Raw genomic sequence first — 21,265 nt, 5'->3', positions numbered from 1 at the left:
CTGGCTCTGCACCAGCCATCCCGTGCTCACTGCACAAGGCTCTGTGTGAGCAGGGATGCATCTGAGTGCATGCAGCACCTTCTGCGTGGGCATCCACAGGCTGATGCCGCCCCGGCATCCCTGGGTGCCAGGGCAGCCCAATTTCCCGGGTGATGCTGCTGTCCCCAGCTCTGTCACCAGCCATATCAGGGAAGGCAGGGCTGTAGGCTCCAGTTCTCAAGGCACCTTGCCCCGTGTGATGTCCAAAGGGACCTGGTGACACCTGGGGGGGGGCCTCGCTGCCCACCAGGTGGAGCTGCACCCCACGTTTTGCTGCTGCTGGGGTGGCCCTGGGCCAGCTCTTCTCTGCTGCTTTTCCTTGCCGTCCCAAAAGGCATCCTGGCCTCCCCGAACCCTCCGGGTAGCATGCGGGATGCTGACCCCCGCTAGCCCCACCTGCCCAGCAGCACAGGGAAGCTGCCTGCTTGCAGGCAGACGCTGGATATTGGCCCAGTATTTTGGAGGCCTTCTCCTCAACAGGCACACAAGGAGATTGTCCTCAGCAGTGGCTCGCGTTTTCCCAGTGCTTGGAGATGGCTGCATTTGCTACGCAGATGAGGATGGGGTCAATCACAGCTCCTTGCTGAGCCCTTGATGCAAAGCAGACCCTGTGTGAGGGTCCCTGAGGACCCCTGACCTTCTGGGTCTGCTGCAGGCCACTCCACTGGCTCTGCTGGGGCTGTTGTTGGAATCCCAGGCTGTGAGCTCAGAGATCCCGAGCTTGAGGTGCATCTGCTCAGGCACCGCAGACATCTGAGATGCAAAGGGCTATGAGGGCAAATCCTTCCCCTGCCTTCCCACTGCTTCCCTGTGCCCTGGCAGCCTGAGATCCAGCTGCCTCCAACCCTGCTGGTAATGTGCTGCTTTCCTGAGCCCACGTGTACATCTGTATCTGGGGACAAAGCTCAGCTTGGAGGAATCCAGGGGGAGGTGTTTCTTTGTTGACCCAGGGGAGCTGATCTGAGACCCATCAACCTCCTCTGAGAGAGAGCCTTAGACCTGCCCAGTGAAGGTGGACCCTGAAAGACCTCCTGACCAAGAAGTTCCTTGCCTTCTACAGCCCCTTTTCTCCTCTGATGCTTGTCAGCCCCACACAGGGATCCTACCACAGCCCATTCCTCCTCTCCCCATGGCACACCCAATGCACGACAGGCAGGGCAAGGGGGCTGGGCAGGGAAGGAGCTGGAGAGGGTCTCTCCTGCCCTTGGCTGTGGGGCTCTGGAGAAGAGTCTCTGCCCCTTGCCTGGTGGGATGCTGTCAAGCCTGGGCTGCGGTCGAAGCGAGGGAGGCAGCTGTACAGGAAATAATCATGGCTTGTTCCAAGATTAAATCACTGGCGGGAGCGCGAGAGAGGATAAAAGGAGCCGTCTGTCGTTAGAGGGAATATTAACCCGGCAGCGGGCTGCGAGGGGGGAGAGTTTTATTCCCTGCACTTGCTGGCTGCCAGACCTGCTGTGTACACAGGGCTCAGCGCTGACAGCATCTCTCAGCAGGGCATGCGCCCTCCCTCCCTGGCTCAGCCCTCGGCTTTCCCCTCCTCTGCTCGAGGGAGGAATGCTGCAGCAGGCAGGGGCAGGAAGGGGCAGGAAGGATTTTCAGAGAAGTGGGGAAACTGAGGCAGGACCAGGCTGCATATCTGGCACCCCATGGAGGCACTGAACTGCTCGGTCCCTCCGTGCATCGCTCTTAATCTGCCTGTCCCAGGTCTTTGCTCAGCTCCTCCAGATGAGCTCGGAGTGGCACAAAAGGTTCTTGTTTGGTCTGGCCCTTATCAGGGACCTGCTTCGAGGTCCTTCAGCACGGGAGCCGGGCTGGAGCTGGAGCAGGTGGGGCTGAGGAGCACTGGAGAGGGCAGAGGAAAAACAAGAGACCAGCTGCAAAGGGGTGAGCCGGCAGGGAGATAAGATAGAGGGAGAAATGCAAAATATGACGGGTGGAAGGGAGGAGGGAACGTGGGAAACTACAGGGCACCTTGGGTCAGTCCAGACAGGAGAGACACTTAACGGGGCAGATGATGGAGGGTGCCAGCCAGCCATGGTGACAAGTTCCCAGCATCGCTTCTGGACCCTTGTCCTTGGGCTGGGACCTGCTTTTGAGCTGAGATGGGAGCCAAAGACCTCTGTGCCCTGGTCACCCCCAGCTGCTCCAGGGATGCTGCATGAAGAACAAGCACAGCCATGGAGAGTCAACAGGAGCAGAAGGCCTTGTTGCTGGGTCTGGGGACGTGGGGATAGATACACCTTCCCACAGCCCAGCTGGGAAGCAGCCATGAACCAGCCAGGCTTGGCAGCCATGCCCAGGCAGTGGCCCCCTCCCCATCCCTGGCAGTCTGTCCTGGCCCCCCCGCCAGAGCAGCAGCCATGCAGGGAGGGAAGCCGTGCTCTGCAGGCTGCCTCAGGGCTGCAGTTTATGGGCTCTCCCATGCCAGGATAAACAGAGCCATGGGGGCCGGGGTTTGCAGCGAGCGGTTCATGAAAGCCTGTGGCCCTGTGCCTAGGGCGTCCTTCCCTTTGATGGAAGAGGCCCGGCGGTTTCCCAAGCAAGAAGATCCTGGCTCCTTCCACTTCACCCCCTTTCTTTCCCCCCGCAGCCCATTCCCTCTCCAGCTGAGGCCTGGGCTGAGATAGGAAGATGAGCTATCCTTGGCTGCCTCTTCCCGCCTGGTGGTACTCCACAGAGCTAAGCCCTCCCCTCTGTGCAGGATGAGGCCCCTGATGCTCAGCCTTTCCACATGGGCATGCTGAGCTGCATGCAGACTGCCTGAGCCTGGACTGATTTTTCCTGAGCAACATCCTTTATCAGCCTGCTCTGTCTCTGGTGAAGATGTTTGAGAAAGGCCAGCACTGCTGGGAGCAGCCACGACTCCCACCAACACAGCTGATGGGGCTGAGCATACGGGGAGACCAGACCTATCACAGAAATGCTTGTTGCATCCTTGGTGTGCCCAGCCAGTGCTGTCAGTGCCAGTGGGTGCTACTGGTCACTGCCCATCCCCTGGGCCCCGGAGTTTGCAGCACCTGCAATTCCTCACTAGGGAAAAGCTCCCGTGGGACCAGCTCCATGGTACCACTGGGACCTGCAGGTGGTTTGCACACATGTCCACCAGTAGGTCTCATCCATTTCACTCCAGACAGAGATCCCAGGGTGGGTAGAAATCCTCAAAGCTTGACCAGAGCGTGGACATCTCTGCAGACCCTCCCCAGACCCAGGGAAGGTCTGGCCCAGCTGCACAGAGACCCAGCAAGCAGCCATTGCCAGGACACTGATTTCCAAGCTGACATCAAAAAGCAGCTGGGGATTGGCTTGTGAGCGCTCCCACACAGCACATCCTCTGTGTTTTATGAGTGATGTTTTACAACCTAAGTGCTGCTATATTAAGCTATGCATCTAAGTGGAAAAACGAGATGGCGAGGCAGCTACCTCAGTGCCGGCTGCGTGAGCCAGTCCTTCTCCTGCCCAGGATCCCTCCTACCTCTGTCCCCCTGCCCAGCCCCGCTCCAGGAGGTGGGTGCTGGCATCCTATGGTGCTCCGATGGCCTTTGTGTTTCGGGACAGGGTGCTAAGGTGGAGTGTTTTCCCACCTGCTGCAGCCCCCAGACCCCAGCCCAGCTCCTGGGGTAGGCAGGAACTGCAAAATGGGGCGAGTCCCCGTCGTTTAAGGCAAAATCCTCACTGGCAGTAGGATATCGGGGGCTTTGCGGGCGCTGTCTGCCTTCAGCTGGGGTTTTTCTGTTCCTGGGAAAAGGGTGAGGGCTGGGGAAGGCAGTCCCCCTCATCGCCGGACAGGCGCGGGGAGAAGGAGGGCTCCTTCCCGGCAACCCCAGGAGAGGGTGCTCTCCTCCCGCCGTGTACCAGGCCCACATCGGCACCTCCGCGGCATCCCCGCACCTCCTCTGCATCCCCGCACCTCCATAGCATCCCCGCACCCGGCTGGCCGGAGCGCTGCCCCACTTCCCCCGCGGCCCTGAGGGGCAGGGGGAAGCGGAGGACTCAGGCCAAAAAAGCCCCTGTGCCCCTGGATGGGTGTTTGTATTCCTTACAGCCCCCCAGGGTAAGGATTTGCACGGAGAGGTTGGGTTTCCGAGACCCCCCATCGTCGGACCCCGACCTGCATCCCCATCCCTCGTGCGTGGGGATGGATGCGAAGAGCGTGGCCGTGCTGTGCCCTACCTGGGGCCGGTGGAGGGAGTGGTCCTTGGAAGGAGCAGTCCTTGGCATACCAGGACCCTTGCAAGGGAGCAGTGGAGTTGATTTATGCTCCTGACATTTCTCTCCCAGTCGGGCAGAGCTTTTAATAAAGAGTGAGTGATTTATGGCTCCTTTTAAGCAGGAAGGAATGTTACCTAAGGCAGTCTGCCCCCAACACCCCCGCCTCACTGTCTCACTGAACCCCCAGCATCTGGGCTAGCAGGAGGGGAGCAGTGAGTCTCTCTACCCCCATCTTCCCCGAATCCTTTCCCACTGCCATGGTGGCCCCAGCATCCTGTCCCATTCCTGGCAGCAGCAGCGCTGGCCCTGCCTGGGGATGCCCTGGCAGCCTGGGGAGGTGGGGGGGGGAGGAGGGAAGCAGTGCTGTATCCCCTCCTAACCACCCCAGGCCTCAGCAGCAAGGCAATGCGCAGCCCAGGCGTCACCCCACACATAGCAGTGATTCAAGGAAAGCTTCTGTCCTCAGACACCTCTGCCCCCATCTGCAAGGACCCCTGTGGTGGCTGGCCTGGGGACAGGATGACAGCTCCACTGCAGTTGTCATGGTGACTGGGTATTAATGAGTGTGGGCATGAGTGCTTCTCGGTGATGAGCATCTCCAGAAGGGAAGGGCTGCCCTCAGCTCAGCCTGCTCCAGCCCTCCCAGGACAGCTTGGGCATGGAGCCACCTCCACCCTCCTCCCCAGCTCCTCCAGACCTTGAGCAGTGCTGGCCAAAGCCAGCTCCAAACCCAGAGGTGGCAGCAGCTTGCAACTAAAGGGGCTTACCAAGGTCTAAAATCACTCTGGGGTCTCCCAGAGCAGATAAGGAAAGGGACCTGTCCCCTCCCCACCCCGCCCTGCTGCCTTCAGGGGCCTGGAGAAGGCCACGGAACTGGGGGACATGGTGGCAAGCGGGAAAGGGGATGCAGCAGAGCCACAGGATCTTGCAGCCAGCCCCTTTCCCCTCTGGAAAAGGCTAATGAGTGAGGACAGGGGATAAGAGCAGGGGCGGAGGGAGCATCGCCCAGACAAAAGCCGCCTCAAGAGGCTCCCAGCTGCTAATGAAGATAAAGTGCCGGGTTCCTTTTCTTCTCCCAGTGAAATCTGGTGGCTAAGGGGGAAAAAATGCTTTCAAGTGTATTCATCTATAACATGGCCTGGGAGGCAGGGATTCCAGCAGCCGGAGCGGCGGCCAGCTGAGACGCTGATCTCACACTTCACACACGTGCACACACACACACACACGCATGTGCAAACACACACACACACACACATCCACCCAGGCTGCTCACAGCATGTGTGAAATACCTGTGCAGCACGGCACACACACACCGACATCAAAAGCCCAGCCTGCCTCTGCATCGAAACGGCGACCATGGATGGAGGAGTGTGCTGAGCCAACCCCCCCCAGCCCACACCAAGTGCCCGTGCCCAGCTGCCAGACCCCACACGTGCCCTGAAGCACACAGCTCAAACACAGGCATGCGGCATGCCAAGGGCGCCTGCCCAGCGCTGTTGTGTGTGCACACACATGCACACACGTGTGCGGGAGTCCGTCCCACACCCTCAGGCCTGGCGGCTGTGCAAACGCAGACTGTATTGTGCAGCTGTGGTGGGAGAGGGCAAGTGATGCCCGGCAGGGTCCCGGGGTGGAAGCCCTGTGGGGTCACTGTGATGTTTCAGCAAGTATGTGAATAGACCCCACTGATATTGGTGTTTGGGGCGGTCATGTTGGGTGGACGTGGGCTGGGGCTCTGCCATGCCGTGTATGGATGGACTCCCATCCACCCACAGGGTCTGCCTCAAGCCCTTTCCCCCACCTGCTATCCTACAGCCCAGCCCTCAAACTGCTTCTTTACCATCAATCCAGTCCTTCCTGCACAAGGTCTGCAATAGGGTCCCACTGCCATTCCCTGTCTGGGAGCTCCCCTCCCCAAAGACCTTTCACATGCCCAGAGCAGACATGCCAGGGGCTGTGGGGCTGTGATTTCAAAGTGCTCACCACCAGGCTCTCTGGAAGGGATGCCCTACACTAAGTTAAACAAACCTCAGGGCTGTTCTCTGACCCTGAGGACCTCTACCACAGACCAGCCCACCCCCAGGCTGTGAAACATGTCCTGCAAATGGGCAGCCTGTGTGCCAGATCCCATTGGGACTGTCCCTGACCCAGGCAAAACTTCTAAACCATGAGCAAATACTGCCTGGCTCAGTACCAGTTGGCTCAAGCCAAAATCACATCAGGGCAGTGCTAAAAATTCCCATGGGGACAGTCACGCTGCTGTGCCTGGGAATGCCCCAGGACTGTTTGTTTTACAAGTGCAGATGTACCAGAGATTCCCCCCCTCCTTTCCTCTAGAGGCTTCGAATTAAGTGGCCCATTTACAGGGAGGCAGCAAAGGAATAGGCAGAATGTGAGGAGGGGGAGCAGCTCCCCCCTTGCCCCCCCCCCCCCGACACATCTGGCAGCTAGATGTACCCCCAGAATTACCAGAGACCCTCCAGGCAACAAAGCACTCGCAGCCCCCAGGCTGGTGCTGCTGGGAGAGGCTGGATCCGGCTCTGCTGACTCCCTCCTGCCCTGTATCTGGACCACCGTGGTTTCCAGCACAACCTTCCTGGCTGGCTGCAATCAAATGCCCTATCAATTGGGAATGAGGGCTGAGAACACCCCTCACCTCTAGGGCAGGGCAGAGGGGAGTGTGGCTGCCGGACACAGCTCCAGCACTGTTCGGCATGGCCGGCCTGGCCAGGTCCCCTGTGACCCCCACAGCATCCTGGCTGCTAATAGCGGCCTCTGGGTACCTCCTGGTTATTTGTTCCTACGGATGGGCTTGGCTGGGGGAAATGAAAACCATCCAGATAACTCTGTGTGTGTGTACATGTGCACACAATTCATGGGAGGGGGGAAAGAGAAGGAACCAGGTCAGTGGGAAACCAAGCAGGCTGTGGGGAGGGAAGCCTGGGAGCAGGCAGGGGACTGAGCCTCAGAGCCAGGGCTCAGGCGGTTGGGGGCAGAAAATAACACCCGGTGAGAGCCGAGAGGTCTGGTTACCGCTGCAGCACGGGGTGGAGGGAGGCAAACCCACGCCCCACAAAGGTGTCGGTGGCCGGGGACAGCGCCTGCCCCAGCCCCTCACCAGCCCCGGTGAGCTGCCCGCACTCCCTCAGCAGAGGGCAGTGGATGCACACGCACACGCCGGCACACCTGCGCTGCACCCCCGTGATGCACCCCCGTGATGCACCCCCATAATGCACACCCGCGATGCACCCCCATAATGCACCCCCGTAATGCACCCCCGCGATGCACCCCCGCGATGCAGCCCCCTAATGCACACCCGTGATGCATCCCCGCGATGCACCCCCGTGATGCACCCCCATGATGCACACCCGTGATGCACACCCGTGATGCACCCCCGTAATGCACCCCCGCGATGCATCCCCGTGGCCACCCACCCCTGTGTGCCCAGGACACAGAGGGAAACATCAACAGGGACCGGTTCCAGGCGCTCCCGGTGCTGCCGGAGGTTGGAGGATGAGGCTGGCAGCCCTTGGAGGAGAAACAGGTCCCCAGGGGCTGGCAGGAGAGGGGTGGCAGCAAGGTGAGTGCTGGCCCTTCAACACATCCTGCCTGAGTAGGGACCACTGAGCGGTGAGGGTCTCTGCCCTTCCCATGCTCTGACCTTGTCCCCAACCCTGACCCCGCTCCCCGTCCTCTCCCTGGTCCCCAACAGAGGACATGTCGTGTCCAGCCCAGGTGGGTGACCCCCACACTGCTCTGCTCACCCCAGCAGCTGGCTGTGTGGGGGCATCTACCCCCAGTGCTGAGCCCTGGGAAGCCAGGACAAGGCTACAAAGGTCCTGAGGCCCAAAGGGATGAGGGAATTGTCCATGCGATTCTGCAGGCCGCTGAACTGGGACCCCATATCTATCATTGGGCAGGGGGAGACGATGAAGTGCCTAAGGGCATGGAGGCAGCCTCCCAGGTCAGACTGGTCCCTGTCAGAGTATAAAGGGGTCCCCCTATAAATGGGGGTCCCTACAGTTATATCAGGAGTGGCACTATAACCATATGAGCAGGACCACTACAGCCATGTGAGGGACATGACAGCCAGCCACAGGGTACCCCAGTGTCAGCCCCTCTCTGTGAGAGGTGAAGCTCCACACTGCACCCGTCCCCAGTGCATCCCAGCCTCTCCCAGTATCTCTGGCCTCACCATCTCAGTGTCTTCTAGCCCAGATGTGCTGGTAAGAGGGAGGGGGCAGCCCCGGCAGCTGTTGAGTGTTCAGGCCAGATGTGGAAGGTACACTTTGCGATGGCAAGCTGTGCAGAGCCTGCTGAGCTCAAGGCCTGTACTTATCCCGCCACAACATGGCACAAGAAGAAAGGACATTCCTCCCTTAGGAACAGCTTGTGCACATGGCGTCATCCTCTTGTTATTAGGAGGGAAGCCACAGAAAGGGTGTTGCCAGCCCCCAGCCCCACTGTCCCCGCTCTGCAGGCCAGGCTGGCCCCAGGAAGGGAGGTGGGAGCCAGGCAGGGAGCGGGGGGCTTGTGGGATGCTGCCTTTGCCACCGGATCCCCGACTCTGTGTCGCTCAGCCACTCGGCTTGCTGCAAGGGCAGGAGCCACCCTGGCCTGGATTCAGCCGACTCAGCACGTTGAGCTAAGCCTGGCTGTCACCAAGCCCAAGCTATGGCTGAGCATGCCGGAGCCTTGCCAGATGCTGGGGTATGTGTGCCTTCACCGGCCGTCCCCTCGCGGCTTTCCTGGGCGATGGAGATGCTTGTGGCAGCGCCAGCTGGAAGGGTTTCCCAGCCCATCCCCATGGGATGTCTGCCTTGCTGGGAGAGGCCTGGTTTGAGGAGCTTGGCTCAGCACCCATTCCCTGGGAAACCCTCCTGGGTGAGGCCTCTTGCCCAGGCCCAAAGCCCCAAGACTGTAGCTGGGTGGAAGAGGCCCTGGTTGCAGCATGGCATTGAGTCACGCCATGCTGGGGATGGGACATGCCCTCTGCCCCTGCTTATGCCCAGCAGAGCTCCTGTTAAGCCAGTGGGAGCTGGGCATGTCCCATTCCCCAGGGCCTGGCCCACCAGCCCAGATCCACCATGGGTAGAGTTGATATGGAGCCTCCAAGAATTATTTCCCTGCTCAGGGACCATGATGCCAGGGAACTGAGCCACCCTGCCAGCCCTGGTTGGGATCCTCCCCCCTGAGCCCTGCTCAGAGCTCACCCAGAGTCCTGCCATAAGATGGGGCACGGGATGCCAGACACAGGACAGAGCAGTTTGGCTTCAGAGTCAGGAATTAAAAGGTCAGAGGGATTTGCAGAAATCAGGGACACCTGGAAAGCAGACCAGAGGGTTTGTTACTGCCACTGCTGAGGAAGGTTATCAGTACCAGAGCAGCAGCAGGAGGCAGGCTCGATGATTCAGAGCAGCAACACTTTGGGTATACGATAGGACTTGCCTAAAGCCAAAGGATGCTCAGGAGTGGTGGGACAGAGGGAAGGGCAGAGCATCGCTGCTCCCTGGAGCTGGTTTTGATAATCTTTGCAAAAACCCTGCGTGTCTGGTGTCTGGTGACCTCTGTCCTGGGAAGGGCAAACCCTGAGCAGATACCAACCCATGGGCTCCCAGGTCTCGGAGAGAAACCAACCCAACACCCTGCCAGTGTTTTCAGCGACCACAAGCCAGCAGCGATGCCGGGTGTCGGGAAACATCAGAGCACGTGTCTGCACGGGCAAGAGCGGCGTGTGGGCGTCAGGACACGCCTGGCCAGAAGAATCCCAGCAAATTACTTCTCCTTGATGTCTGCCGGTTCGTCACGGCAGAAACACGGCATGCAAAGGGCTTGGTTTTGAAGGAGCGCCGAGGGATGCCGGAGCCGGGCTGCTGCCAACTCACCTGTCACTCCTTGCACGCTGCCCCGGGGCTTGCAGGCTGGGGGGAGGCAGGTGCTGGGGAGCCAGCTCGGCCGTGGAGCCGTGGCCGAGGCAGCGAGCAGGTAGGGAGCTGCCTCTCCCAGGCTCCTTGCTCCTGCTCTGCCAGGCGGTATTTGGCTGCAGAAAGTGCAAGGCACTTCCAGCCTGGGATGGACCTTTTTTATCCCCCTGTGACTTCCACGGGGGGCGGAGGGCACGGGGGACTTCACAGTGGTGTCAATGGGGAGGTTGTCCCGAATTGGGGGCACTCAGTCAGGGGAAACTCAGGACTGTGGGGCTTGGGGAGACCCACCGCAGGCAGCCCAAAAGCCAAGAGCTAGGTGTGTTGGGAAGAAGAGGTGCAGAACAGCCCATCCAGCGCAGGGGCCAGCTCTGGGCACCAGGCAGGGATGAGCAGGGAGGTGGCATCACCGCTGACCAGGTTTGCAAGTGACGCACAGGCTGGAGGGTGCTGGTGGTGAGCAACACAGAGCCTGGCTACGTGGCTGAGCACAGCATGCGTGAGGCAGCGCTGGGACGATGACAGAGGCAGGTTATACCTGCAGGACAGGAGGCTCCACTTTAGTTACGTGCGATGCTGGGAAGAGCTACAGGTGCCTGGGAGCCAGCTCTGCACCATGGGCTCCCCATGGGCCCAGTCAGGGCACACACCAGGGACCTGAGGCTGTCCATGGGGGACAGTTGTGCTTTAGTGTACAATCCCGGTGTCTGCCAGACCCCAGTGCCAAAGGGACTTGGCACAAGAGAGACCTGATCTCGCTGTCTTGCTGTTAGCCACCAGGACATCATCTCCAGTGGGCACAGGGATGCACTTGGTGGCTTGAAGGCTAAAGAAGCTTTTCCCAGCAGCCAGGGCTTGTGTCCCACCACACTATTGGTATCTCTCACCTGCCTGGTGTCCTTCCAGAGGACCACAGGGTCCATGGTCTGATCCAGAGGATACTATTAGCTCTCAGCAGCCCAGCTTTACACAGAGGTTTTCCCAAGAAAGGTTGGACCAGATGATCCTTGAGGTCCCTTCCAGCCTGGCGTTCTATGATTCAGTGCCCTGGGTGTGAAGCCAACATGGACCAAAACCACCTCAGGTGATGCTTTTGCTGGCAATCAGGACCATGATCAAGATGGTGGGGAGGGGGGTTACAGCCTCCAGCCCACTGCTGCTGCCCTCAGCCTGGTTTCCAAAGGCTGCCCAGGACACAGCCAGGCTGTGGCCACCATCCTCCAGTTCAGACAGGGAGGCTTCACCCTCTCCATACCCCCCTATTCTCTGTGCTGCTCTCCCAAGGGATTCTGAGGCCACTGTTTGGCACCAGCATTTAGGACAGACCTGAGGCAGCTCTGCCATGTCCCCCCTCCCCTCACCACTGCATCCTGCTGAGGCACGGCTGCTGGGGAAGGTTTTGCAAGGCTCCACAAAGCAGACGCCTGGCTCCCTGTCATCAGAGCAGCACAGGGTGGTACCTCCCAGCCACGAAACCCTGGGGAGATACTGAACAAAGCCCAACTTTTGTAAACCAAGCCAGCCCTGGTGAGGTGTCTGCCACCTCCCTGGCTCCCTGCCCTCCCCACTCAGCCTATCTCATCCCACATTTAACAATTACCTCCTCTCCTCATGGCTCCCCAAGTGTTCTGAGCGATGCGGGCCAATTCCCCGCTGGCAACTCCCGGCTGCCTCCCAGGAGTTACGTCAGTGGGGACTTGGACCACGCGCTCCCTCCACGCAGCACCTGGCAGTGTGCTCCGTGTGCAGCATCCCTTCTCCCCCCTAGCAATGGAAAGTCAGTGCCCTGCCCTCAAATTGCAGGCAAGGGGGTTCTGGCAGGTGCAGTTACCTGAGCTGGAAGTGGTCCAGGGAGGTGGATTTAATACCCTGGCTCTGGAGGTAGGAGAGCATCAAGCCATCAGGGCATAAGGCAGCGTTTTGCGTCCAGTGCTTCCAGTAATGATCCCAACACAGATCAGCGACCTTGCCAGGGTCTGCTGAGGCGGTCTGACCCAGCCATAGTATGCCTGCCCTGGCTATCAGCGTGGCACTGAGCAGAGGCAGCCCGGGATGCCTGGAAGTCACCACCCGTGTGCTCAGCGCTGTCCCCTCGCTGCCGGCACACACAGCTCGGCACACGGTGCCGGGCGTTACAGCCAGCGGGAATCACTCCCACAAAACCAGGTGTCACTTGAAGCATGGCCACTGTGTGTCCTGGGAAAGCCATGCCCAGCGCTGCGCCTGCCTGGCGTGACACAGTGCTCACCAGTGCTCAGCCTGGCCTCGTTGGGGGGTGGCTGTCCCAGACATCCCTCTCCCTGCACAGGCATTGCCCTGGCACCACAGGGAATGCGACAATCCTCCCCACACCGGCAAGACACGGGCCGCCTCCTTCCCCAGAGGAACATGGCTGGCTGGGCTCAGTGTGAGGAGTTTCTGGTGACACCAGGAGCAGGGCACAGAGGGGAGCTGAGGGGCACACTGTGACAGCAAGCCAGCGATTGGGTGGAGGGGCCCAAATCTCGAGAGCATCCACACCTGAGGCTGTGTATTGGAGGGGCTGGGAGGCAAGGCAGGGAGTGAGGGTCTCCTTCACCCACTTCTCCCAACCAGGACAATCTTTCTTCACTCCATCACATCTCCCAACCCTCTTCCACCCACACAGCCTCTCATACCCTGCCCTCCACTCCTCACACACACTCTCTCCTCTCCAGTGGTACCCAAGGGACCGCCAGACAGGGCTGAGAGACTGGAGCAGGGGGAGGGACCAGGGGACACTGCAGGGATGTAGTGTCCCTGTGCATGGGGTGGGACATCCCACATGTGATAGTCTGGGCTTGCTCTGCTAGAGGTATCATCACCGTGAAACTTTGGGTCACCTCTTCTTGTGGGCAGCCACACCGCTCTGATCTCAAAGGGTGCCCATCACTGGGGTGTCTGAACACTTGCTCTTGGTCCATTGGCTCTGGAGCAGCCAGAGCCCTGGAAGCAGTGACACAAGGGAGAAAGATGGGTGATGTGTCCACAGGTAGTGATGTGTCTCAGCCATCCCTCCACAGCTCCAGCTGCCAGCCCTTCTGGGCATGAGATGGCTCTTTTAGCTCCTGGACAGCTGGTGCCAGCCCTGGCCCAGCTCCTGAGATTCCCCGTGCCCTCACCATCCTGGCAAGGGAGAGGGAGCCGGCAGCTGGCCCAGGGGCTGGGAAGGGCAAGGAGACTCAGCTCCCCACCGGGAGGTGGAAAATGGCCTGGAGCAGGCAGTGCAGCAAGGTGGGGTGTTGCTGGCTGCCATCTGTTATTCCTGCCCTGCATCAAAAGGCCGAGATGAAAGTCTCTGGCCACAGCCCTTGCCGCAACAACACGGACCCCCTTATTGAAATTACTGCTCCCCAAGAAGGAGGTTGCTTTTGCCTGAGCGGTGGAGGAGAAAGCCATGTTTACACACCAGGTTTCAAGCACCGCTCACCAGCTGCCTCGTGCAATTACGGTGGTTAGGAGGGGATGAGTTGCTGGGGCTTGGTGCTGGGGTGTTTGTTTGTTTGTTTGCAGCCCCAGCATGGGGCAGCTGGTGAGGGAGGGCCGCTCTGACAGCAGCTGGAGAGCTCAGCTCCCGCTGAGCCTGGCTGCCTGGCTGAGGGATGCTGTGGTCCCTGGTGAGCGTGGGGCCTGGCCAGCCCCCAGCTTTGCAGTGGCACAGGGGGAAAGATGCCTGGTGGGAAGGGGCATCGCCCCAGCAGGGCAGGGATGGAGCTGAATCCCCAAATCTGCAAGTACTTTGACTGCAGAAACAGGAAGCCTGCAGTAGGGATGGGGAGTCAGGAGGCTCCAGGAACCACAGCCTCCACGGGCTGATTGCAACTGCAACTCGCAGCCTGAGCACCCTCTGAATTGTGGGGGTGAAGCGTGGGCTGAGCAGGGACATACCTTCTCTCTCTCCCCCCCCCCCCCCGCAGCTTCTGATCCCCAAGTCAAGTGACAGAAGTGCCTCACATCCCTGCCCACATCCAGCCTTGATTTAACACTCTGCTTCACTGCAGGGCTCACCCGCCGTGGGGGGACTCGCATCCTGAGATGCCTCTGGGGACAAGTCTTCCAGGCATCTCCCCAGGCTCCCTCAAGCAGCAGCACCAGGCTACAGAGACAGCACAAGGACCAGGCTCCCTCTCAGTCTGGGTGACAGGTGGCATGGAAGTGGCACCAGGAACAGGACTTCCGTGTCCTGCTCCCAGCCTGGCTGCTTCTTGCTGCCATTATCCACAGGAGCTCTCGTGGCACCAGAGCTGACAGCATCCATCTTGCAGGCAGGTTGCAGGGCTAAGCCGCCGGCTGCAAAGTGCTTCCAGGGAAAGACTGCTTATCATTCAGGATGTCCTGGCTTTCCTGTTGCTGCCAGGCTCCTCTTTCAGCCCAACCAGCACCACCTGAAGGGGAGCCCCCGCAGTATCTGGGATATCTGCCCCGCAGCCAGGGCTGCTGCCCAGGGACCTTGCAGGAGTGGTTTTAGCAGGCAGCCACATCAAAGCCAGCTCATGACGCTCCATCCCACCACAGGCTTCGGCACCCATGAAGAGTGAGCATGACACATCATGACAGCACAGGTTGCTTCTCCTTGTAAGGCTGGGCAGGGTGAGTGTGTGTGTATGGGGGGGGGGGGGGTGGTTGGGGAGGGTGAGGAGCAATGCTCTCTCTCACTTCACAGCCACCTTGGGCTTGCTCTGGGTCCTACAGTTGGAGGAATGCCGCAGAAGTCTTCTGACTTTGCACCTCTCCTGTCACAGCCCCCACCTCCTGAGGACAAGTGTCCTCAGAGGTTCCCAACCCAGCTGGCTGAAATGCCTCCAGCACTGCAGGGTCACCAGTCATGGCCGAAAGTGCTCCAGTGTTCTGTCTGCAGGAAATGTGCCCCCTTGCCAGCCCGAATGTACAGAGCCCTTGGCTCCCAGGAGGTCTGAATTGCACCTTTAGCCGTCACAGGGCTACAAACACCAGACCAGACCTGGCTTTGCTCCAAGATGTCAACCAGCAAAAGCCCCTTCCTCCTGCCCATATTTGCCCCATCTGGCCATGGCAGAGGATTTGCACTGGCAGTGTCATGGTGCAGCGCATCCTTATTGTTGGACAGCTGTTGGAAACAGCTGGAGACCTTGGCTTTTTTCCTCATTCTCTACTCAGTGTATCCCTTTAGGATACCCCTGGGGATATGTGCTGCGGTACCTGAGATGAGAGCACAAGCCAGCAGAGAGTCCAGGGCCCTCTTGGGATGGCACGCGCTCCTGGTGAGACTGACAGAGGGGCTGAAGGGTGCAGCCTGTCCCGAGCAACAGGATGCTAAAGCAGCAGGGTCACAGCAAGCTGTGTGTGAGCAGCTGGGGTGAGGCTCACATGGACGCGTCCCCACGCGTGTGACAGGCATGCTGCCCATGCCCACACCAGCAGCAAACGAGGGCAAGCCACCAGCCACTGCGACTCTTGCTCCTCTTTGTTCACCCCCTGCCTTGCACGCCTTGATCTTTGTCTCCCTCTCAGCAGCTCCCTTGGTGCTTCATTCAAGCAGCGATGCTACGGCTGGAGGGACCCAGCGGGGCCACCCAGCCCACCTCCAGCCTCAGGCCAGGCCCACTCGCACCCCCTTTGCCGGGGAGAAGAGGGGTATTCCCCCCCCTGCGAGACCCGTGTGCTACGTGCAGCGTGTGATGGGGAAGCGGGTCGCTGCCCGGGGGTGGGCGCTTGCCGTTCACCAGGACGAGTGGGAGGGCGAACTGGAAAGAGCCTCCTCTCCCGGTGGAGCACCACCGCCCAGGCTTGACGGGGCGTGTGCTCCTGCGCCACCCGAACACGCCTTGGGTGCCTCTAGCTGCCTGGGACAGGTATTCATGGTCCAGCGGAGCGTGCCCTATCATGCCTTCGTGCCACGGCGCTCAACAAGCGCCTCCCCTCCCTGCAGCTGCAGCCATGCCGGAGCATTCCTCTGGGGAGGGCTGCCTCGTACCGGGAGGGATGGGGGGCTGTGGATGGCCACCCCCTGCTCCTCAAGCACACTGGGCTCTTGGCCCGTGCAGCACCCTTGTCACCTCTTCAGCTCGGTCCCCAAAGCAGGAGCCCAGGGTGGCCATGGAGGCAGCGCTCCCAGCCGGCACCAGGAGATATTCCCAGCAGCGATATCAGGGCTGCTGTGCCGGCACAGGGAGCACCCTGGGATGGCTGTGCCCCTTCTCCCATCTGTGTGTTGCTGAGAGTGGTGTGACCCCCCTAACCGATGCAGAGCAGCAGCCACGGGGCCAGGACAGGACAGTGCATTAGGGCTGGGGTCTCCTTGCCCTCCAGAATCCCCTTACAGCTCCATGCTGAGGGCAGATGGGACTGCGGGGAGGACGGGGTGTTCTGGAGGAAGTCAGAGCACTTCCAGGTGTAGCCAAAAAGATGGAGTTAGGATCTCCCCAGGGGGGTGATACGTGTGGAGCTGACACAACCACGCTCCATGACGGCCTTTGGAAGGGGCTCAGAGGAGATCCCTGGCTACGCTGCCAAGCACCAGATCTCTGTTGTCTGCGTTGGGGTTGGGGTGGGGGGGGTGGGGGGTGGGGAGCAAAAGCCCTGAGAGAAGAGGGCAAAGGCATCTTCTGGCTCTGCCCAAACTTGGCCAGAGTCACTTCTAGCTGAACCCACCTGGTTCACCTAGGCACACAAGGAAAGCTTGGCATGGGAAAAAAAAAATGAGATGAGGAGGAAGGGAGACATACAAAGGACCATCCTCCCCCATGGGTACCAGCTTTGCTGCCACACCTGCCTCAAAGCTGAGAAGAGAGCCCAGGATCCCCGGGGAGCCCAGCATCCCCAAAGCCAGCAGTGGTGAAGAGGAGACTGCCCAGCAGCAAGGTCATCAGCTATGGGAAGGAGTCCCCCTCTGATGGCCTGAGCTGGGCATGGAGAACAGAGATATCCCAAGCTGCGTGTGTCTTGGAAGCACCGCTTCAGTATCTGCTGCAGCCTGGGTTCTTGGTTTGCTTGTAGGCAGTGAAACAAGTGACCCAGTGACCCACCAGGACGGGTGCCAGATTGACTGCCAAGTCCTGCTGTATCTCTGGTACCCAGAGCCAAGCCCAGCAGGCAGGAGGAGCGGTGTGGCACTAGACGGGGGAAGCAGGGGAGAGGGACTGAGTCTATGAGCCCCCTGAACCCCCCCACCTAATGCCCTCGAAGGGTGCCCCCGAGGGTCTGGCCCCACGCTGCTGTGGGTGCTGTCCGACGCAGGCTGTCCCCGGTCCAACCCAGCTCTTGGGGGGGGTGGGGTGTAACCATCCCCGCCGCGTACCAGGGTGCCCCGGGACCCCGCGTGTGCCGGGGCCTGGCAGGCGCTGCTTCAGTCATGTGTTTTGTGTTGGGTTTCTCCCCCTCCTGGAAAGTCCCAGTGCGGAGCGGTGGGGCTGAGCCGACCGCACACAGCTGCGGGCCACCACATGAGAGGAGCCAGCTCCCCGGGGATTACAGAGCCCCCGGAGCCTGGGGAGGAGGCAGGAGCACCCGCGCCGTGGCCCTTTCATCTCTCCCCTGCCTCACTCCCCCTTTCATGTCTGCCTTCTCTGGCCACGCTCTCTTTCCCTCCGCTGCCTTTGCTCTCTTTGCACTTGGCCTCTTTTCCCTGCCTTCCCCCCAGCCCTTCCCACTGCACCTGGCTGTGCTGGCTGCCTCTGCGCCCCCTCCTGCCGCCCCCCCCTCCAGGCCCCTGCGCTTTCATCCCCTGACCCCCCAGCTGCCTGCTCCCACCTCCCCTGCACTGGCATCCTGCCCCTGCGACGGGGCTGCCCCTCTGTCAGCTCCCTCCCCAGCCCAAACTCTCCCATTACCTTGGGGTGAAGGAGAGGGGTGGCTCGAAGTCCCTCCAGGTGTTCTCCATCCACATCCAAAAATCTCTTCCCCCTCTTTCTCCCATCAGTCCCCATCAGGCTGCTTCCAGGATCACACACCCCCCCTCACACCCTCACAGTGGGTATGCCCTCTTCTTTTGCAGCCAGGCATCCTCTTGCCTCCTCCATCTGCCTCATGGAATCAAGGAGCTGGGGATGCTGGTGGACCCCAACGTCCCTCCCTGTCACTGGCACCCGCCTACCTTCCTCTTCTTCATCTCCAGCTGGGGGACAGAAGAAAGGCACCAGTTCATGCAGCAGCCAGGGCTGGGCACTCCCTGTGAGAGGTCTCTGGTCAAAGCAAAAAGAAAAGTGGTGGGTCCCCTCTTCTTGTGGGTCACAGACCCTCACACACTCCATCAAGAGGCCTGGGGTGTCCCTGGTGTTTCCTGGGGCAGGGGACCACATGCAGGACCAAGACAGTAGAGAATATTTGGGTTCAAACTTCCCCGCAGCCATTGCATTGCCTGGTCATGAGCAACGTGGTCTAATGGTTAGAGCATTCCCTCTGAGTCCACAGGCTCCCTGGGAAGACTTGGTGCCCATCTGCTTGGTGGGGAACTCAGTTATCTGGGTTTGGGCTGGGCAGGACCTCCACATCATTCCCTTCCCAGGCACACCATCAACCTCCTTTCTTGTGCACCTCCCCTGCCTGGTGTCACCCCAGTGTCTGCCCACCCTGGTCCTCTGCACCCCCTGCTTCCACTTGGATCTTCTAGATCTTCTGCTCACACCTTGCTCAGCCACTGCCTTTCCCATCCCTTACCCAGCCTCCCCTGGGAGCTGCCCTTGGAGCTGCCCTGGCTTCATCACAGCCTTCAGCCCAAGCTCTTCAGCTCTCCATCTCCACATCCCACCCGTTTCCAGACACCGGTGGCCCTTCTGCAGGCGCGCAGCAGCCCTGTGTCCCAGGGCACCCAACCATGGAGCACCAAGGGCTGGTGCAAGGATGCTGCAGTCCTCCCAGGCAGCAGAGGTGCTCCTGCTGAGCCAGGCTGCAGCCAGCACATCTGGTCACTCAATGAGCTCAACACAGTGGTTGCTACAGCCTCCTCACTGGGCAGCTGACCCATCCTGGGGAGCAGCACCCTCAGGATGCCGTGCCAGGGAGCGGTGGGCAGGGGCTAGGCCTGGCAGGGGGAGCACAGGACTCCCTCTGAGCTCCTCTCCGAGCCAGCTGCTGCCTCGCTGTAGGTACTGTGCCTTGCCAAGCAGGTCAGTCAGGGCCAAACTCTTCTCTTTTTTTTTTTTTTCCCCTTTTCTTTTTTTGGGGGGGTTGCATGGGTGCTGGTGCCAAGCACGACATGTTGGGGCTGAACTTCAGGAAAGCCTTGGAGCACTTCTCTGCATCTCAGGCTGCAGCACAGTGCCAGCCAGGCTCACGGGAAAGGTCTCAAACCATGGCCACCTGCTTCTCAACCACAGGGAGCATGGAGGCCAGTTGCCCAGCTCAAGGAGAGGAAGGGTCTTCCCTCTGCCCCCCTTTAGACCAGCGGATGCAACAAGGCTTTGCTCTCCTGTGACTTCCAGTAGCCCCAGGAGCATCTGGCTGCTTTTGTGGGTTAGCAGACCACCAGGCTCTGCCAGCCATCACTGCCAGCCTTGCCCATGGCCGTGCTAATGCCACTGCAGCCTGTGGGATGGGACAGGAGTACCAGGGAACCGTCCCCTCGTGGCTCTGCTTCACGTTTTCTCTGCTGGGAGCAGGAATGGAATTTGGATGGGGCTGGGCGTTCCCGTGTAGCGATTCCCCCAGGCAGGATCTGGCTCTGATGACTGTTCTGCAAGGGGAAGAAATACCAAAGGAGTTACTCACGGCTCATTGGGGCATGATGTAGCAACTCCTCACCAGTTCCCCCCGCCCTCCAGCCAAAGTTCCTCCTGTGATCTCCTGGGGAAAGTCCCACCCCCCCCCAATCTCCCCCTACCACCCCCATAGACCTTCCCCACCCTTGCTGGAGCTTTCCAGAAGTGGGAGATGAGCTGGGGCTTTGGGTGAGAGGAGAAGGGACCAGAGCAACCCGCCACTCCAGAGCGAATCCGCTGTTCCTTTGGCTCTTCCACACTGTGTCTGGTGATGGGCACAAGGCCAGGTGCTGAGAGAGCGCCAGCCTGGGGTATCCACATCTGGACATCTGGCTTCAGACCTGGCAGAAGTGCAAACCAATCGGGCCAGCTCAGGTCTCCCTATTGCCTTTTCAGCGGTCACACTTAGGTCAGGTTTCCCCATCGCTCTCCACAGCCGCAGGGGCAAGAATGAGATTTACTTTCGGTTTGCTGGAAGGAGCTGAGAAGCTCCCCTGCTCCTGGGACTAGGAAGTTCAGACCTCGGGAAAACAACTGGGCTTCACACAGCTCCAGCACAGCCACCCTCTGCACCAGGGACCCTCGGGGATGGAAGAATCCCCAAAGCTTCGGCCAAAATATTTCATGAAACTGGAGTAATTTCCACCTGTTTTGGCCAGCATGGTCTTGCTGCCATCTTCAGAAGCCTTTACTGCTCTTTTCAAGAAAGGCACCTGAAAGAAGTGGCTCGGAACTTCCTTAGCAATTTGGCTCTGCGGGGAGATGATGGGAAAGCGTTGGGAAAATCTGGTCCCCTCTGTTGGAAACCACCTCCATCACCTGCCTGGGCTCTTCCTCTCTCTTGGGTAAAGCACCCTGAACCTTCCCAATTCATCCTAACCCTGCATGCAGGGCCCTGCAGGTACCCCTCATGGTGGGTTGGGGGCGCATGCACTAGAAGGTGCAAGGCTGGAGCAACTCAGCAGGCTAAGACAGACCTTCTAAGTGTGGAAACACGACTCTTCAGTGGGACCGGCACAGATCCCATCTGTGGATCAGGGAGGCTACGCTCAGGCTCATGGAAGAGGAGCGCTTTGGGATGCCCAGACCTTAGGGAGCCAAGTCCTTGCTGGCAACTGGCTCTGGAGGCTCAGGAGTGTCCATGGGAAGAGGAGGTGTCCTGCATGGTCTCTGTGCCCAGCAGCGTGGCTGTTAGGATGGCTGCCAGGCAGCTGGTTCCCAGTTAGGGAAGCTTGGGGATGCAGTCCTTGTAACCACAAGCACACTGACGTCTTGCCCGCGGCTCCGAGACACTCAGTGAGGGAAGCTACAGAGCAGATCTTGAAGGCTGGTGTTGCACTGCGAGCCAGCTGCCTGGAGGGAACCAGCTCCAGCGACCATGAAGCCTGTGCCCCAGAGCTG

This window comes from Gallinula chloropus, assembly GCF_964237585.1.
Source record: "Gallinula chloropus genome assembly, chromosome: 5".
Taxonomy (NCBI): domain Eukaryota; kingdom Metazoa; phylum Chordata; class Aves; order Gruiformes; family Rallidae; genus Gallinula; species Gallinula chloropus.
Note: the sequence above shows the minus strand (reverse complement) of the source record.